We start from the raw sequence: 4241 nt of genomic DNA, 5'->3' as shown, positions 1-4241 counted from the left end.
TCAAGCGATTCTCCTACCTCAGCCTCCTGAGTAGCTGGGACTACAGGCGCCGCCACCATGCCCGGCTAATTTTTTGTATTTTTAGTAGAGACAGGTTTCACCTTGTTAGCCAGGATGGTGTCGATCTCCTGACTTCATGACCCACCCACCTTGGCCTCCCAAAGTGCTGGGATTATAGGTGTGAGCCACCACGCCCAGCCCCTCTTCTCCTCTTTCATTTCTCTGTGTAGGCCTAGTCTTTTGAGTTTGAGACAGGGTTGGGGGTAGGGATAAGAGTGTCAGAGGTGTTCGTTCACACATGGTTGTCCACTGGTGCTGGGGAGATGGTCCTGGTCTCACTCTTGGCTCGGTCTTGTTTTATCTGATGCTGGTGGTCTCTTCTGACGCACTGGCCTCTGCAAGAAGGTATAGGGGTTTCTTTAGGGTGGCCCTCTGCTGAGAACTCCTTCAAAGGGAGGAAGCCCCTTGGGCCCTTCTAGTGCTCCATGCTTTCATTCAAAACTCTCTTGGGGAAGGGTCTCCCCTCCTTTTATCCCTATATTCCTACTATGGAGTCATGTTCAATACTAAATTCCTTTTTTTTTTTCCCTGCCTCTGAGGATGGAGGAAACTAGGGAAAGTTATATCCATGTCTACTCTGCTACCAAAGGCTATTTCCACAGTCCTTCCCACCTCAGAAACTGCTAGACAAGGTGCAGATGTTGGTCTTGACAGTCTCTATGCCCTTTACAACCAGAATATGCTGTCAGGTTTCCCTGAGGGCACCTTCACTGACTCCTCTCTAGTGGTGGGCCTGTATGACTTGCGTTTTCTTTTACCTTTTTTTTTTTTTTTTTTTTTTTGAGACTGAGTCTCGCTCTGTCACTCAGGCTGGAGTACAGTGGTGCGATCTTGGCTCACTGCAACTTCTGCCTCCTGGGTTCATGCCAGTATCTCGCCTCAGCCTCCCGAGTAGCTGGGACTACAGGCGCCCGCCACTACGCCAGGCTAATTTTTTGTATTTTTCGTAGAGATGGGGTTTCACTGTGTTAGCCAGGATGGTCTCGATCTCTTGACTTCGTAATCCACTGCCTCGGCCTCCCAAAGTGCTGGGATTACAGGCGTGAGCCACCTCGCCCGGCCGTCTTGCATTTTCAATGACAGCAAGCTTTCAGCTGGGAAGTGAGGCACTCGTGTCCCCTCCTCATAGACACTCCTCATCAAGCCACAGGGTCTCATAAAGCCCCATTTATTTGACTATGGAGAAGAGAGGGAGACCCCATTTCATTCCTGACACTGCAGGTCTATGAGGCCCCAACAGCTCTTCCATCCTTCTCTACTCTGCAGTCCTCTTATATAAACTGGGAAGGAGGGGATGGTCACTGGAGTGGTAGCAGGGGTGGCTCTGCCAGTGCTTAACAGAGGACAGTGTTTGGCCGTATATATTGTATTTTCTATCATTTGTCAGTTCAGAGTCTTGGAGTATATTCCGGCTCAAAATAAAAAATGTCAGCTCATTATTTTGTGGATGTACTTTAGGAAATCATCAGTACCATTTATCAGATATTTTTATTTTCTTGTTAGGCACTTGGTGGCATTGCATTTCCTTACCTTCTTGGAGTCAGGTAAGGCCATGCTTTAGCCAGTTATTATTTTATATCGGGAGGGAAGTTTTAAGAGCTTGAGTGTCATTGACTTGATTCCCGTGTTCATAGCGAGTGACGGTGGAAGAATATATCCAAATGGAGCCTCCATTAGGCCAGGTCTTCATGTGTTTGGGATGAGTCAAGCCTCCCTGTGGTCTTTGTGTTGAATATGTGGTGTGAGTGGGAAATATATTTTGTGTGTGTGAAAAGCCACACAGATTTTTGAGTGATCTGTCACTGCAGCAAAATCTAGCTTAGCCTGACAAATACAATGTTGTTGCATTAAACACGAGCAGCCAGGTCAGAAGCTGATCAGGACTAGAAAATGCAGATCCACCCTGCCCAGTGCCACCTGCCCCATGCCTGTCCCCTCTCGGAGGCCTGGCCCCCTTTGTCCGTGTCCATCACACTGTGTGGAAGTGTTGCCAGCATGTCTAAGAAACTGTCCTGTAAAGTTGCTGACATTGACCTGGCTGCCTGGGGACACAAGGCCCTGGATATTGAGGAGAATGAGATGCTGGGTCTGATACATGTGTGGGAGCTGTATTTGGCCCCCAAGCCACTGAAGGACACCCATATCGCTGGCTGGCCATATGTGACCGTGGAGACAGCCATCCTCACTGAGACCCCTTGTCTCCCTGGATGCTGAGGTACAGTGGTCCAGCTGCAACACCTTCTCCACCCAGGGCCAGGTGGCGGCTGCCATTGCCAAGGCTGTCATTCCAGTGCATGCCTGGAAGGGTGAAACAAGCAAGGGGTACCTGTCATGCATCCAGCAATCACTGTACTTCAAAGCCGCGCCCCTCAACATGATTCTGGATGATGGTAGTGACCTCACCAACCGCATCCACACCAAGTACCCACAGCTCTTGCCAGGCATCCAAGGCATCTCCGAGGAGACCACCACCGGGGTCCACAACCGACACAAGATGATGGCCAAGGGGATCCTGAAGGTGTCTGCCATCAACAACTCCATCACCAAGAGCAAGTTTCACAGCCTCTAAGGCTGCCGGGAGTCCCTCATAGATGGCATCAAGAGGGCTACAGACGTGGTGATTGCCAGTAAGGTAGCCATGGTGGCAGGCTATGGTGATGTGGGCAAGGGCTGTGTCCAGGTCCTGTGGGATTTTGGGGACCCCTTCATCATCACTAAGATTGGCCCCATCAGCCACCTGCAGCTGCCATGGAGGGCTATGAGGTGACCGCCATAGACGAGGCCTGTCAGGAGGGTAACATCTTTGTCACTGCCACAGGCTGTGTTGACATCCTTGGCCAGCACTTTGAGCAGATGAAGGATGATGCCATCGTGTGTAACCCTGGCCACTTTGACATGGAGATCAATGCCAAGTGGCTCAATGCGAACCCTGTGGAGAAGGTGACCATCAAGCCCCAGGTGGCCAGGACTGGCTGAAGAGCGGCATGGCACCATCCTGCTGGCTGAGGGTCAGCTGGTCAGCCTGGGCAGTGCCATGGGCCACCCCGCTTCGTGATGAGTGACTCCTTCACCAACCAGGTGATGGTGCAGATTGAGCTGTGGACTCACTCAGACAAGTACTTTGGTGGGATTTACTTGCTGCCCAAGAAGCTGGATGAGGCAATGGCTGAATCCCACCTGGGCAAGCTGAATGTGAAACTCACCAAGTTGACCAAGAAGTAGGCCCAGTACCTGGGTATGTCCTGTGATGGCCCCTTCAAGCCAGATCACAACCGCTACTGAGAACCATGCCTGCCCTTCACCTTCCAGCTGCTGCCCTTGCCCAGGCCCCGCCTCTCCTCTGTAAGAGCAAATGGCACCAACTTTGGGAGTGGTTTGTCAGTGTCCACCACAGACTCCCTGGTGCTGGTCACACAGTTTTAGGCCTCTGCTGCACCCCTCATATCGTTCTAAGTGTGGCAGGGGGAATCGAAAGACCCCTCCTCAAGCCCTGGTCAGGATGGTGGTACAAGGGACACAGCCACAGGGAACCGTGAGCTCAGTGGTCTTGGAACTGCTCACTAAGTCAGTCTTTCCTAAGCCTGGAAATTGGTAGTGGAGTCACAAAGCCCATGTACCTTACCACCTAGACGTTCACCTGGCCTATGGATTTATACCCGTGTGCTTGGTTCAGTGGTTCCTCAGCCCATGACAGAGGGAAGGAGCTATATTCAAAGGCAAGGAGGAACTGTTTGAATTTTCCTGAGAGCCTGGCTTGGTGCTGGGCCTTCTCGTAAACCTCGTAACAATGAGATTGGTACTTTTAGTCTCTATTTTACAGGCGTTAGAATAGACCGTTAAGGGACAACTGAGAAAGGACAGAGAAGGGACAGCCAGAGGTTGAGGGGCGCCAGAAAAACACAAAGACAGCATATATCTGCCATCATTTTGTAACAAGAGGGTTCCTATCACAACCCTGGGTCCAAAACAGAGTAATCTGACTTATAATATATAATGTTTATAATCTTAAATAAAGCAGGAAGGTGAGTCAATAAAAATCTTTGTGGCTAAAATAATTTTGAGGCTTTATTTTATAAATAATCCACTGCCAACAATGTATGGTATGAATAAGGGGCTATAGTCGCGTACCAATAAAGCATTGAGAAGATGCTGCAGTATGTGGGCTGCAGGTAACTTGCAGT

The 4241-nt window shown here is 50.2% G+C and overlaps 1 pseudogene; it reads left to right on the top strand.

The window, feature by feature from the left end:
* Positions 1–2055: 2055 nt before the first annotated feature.
* On the top strand, positions 2056–3342 carry LOC144333931 (adenosylhomocysteinase pseudogene; annotated as a pseudogene).
* Positions 3343–4241: the final 899 nt, after the last annotated feature.

The sequence above is a fragment of the Macaca mulatta genome, chromosome 13 (genome assembly GCF_049350105.2).
Source record: "Macaca mulatta isolate MMU2019108-1 chromosome 13, T2T-MMU8v2.0, whole genome shotgun sequence".
Lineage (NCBI taxonomy): Eukaryota > Metazoa > Chordata > Mammalia > Primates > Cercopithecidae > Macaca > Macaca mulatta.
The sequence above is the reverse complement of the archived record's forward strand: the minus strand, read 5'-3'. Positions and strand labels throughout refer to the sequence as shown.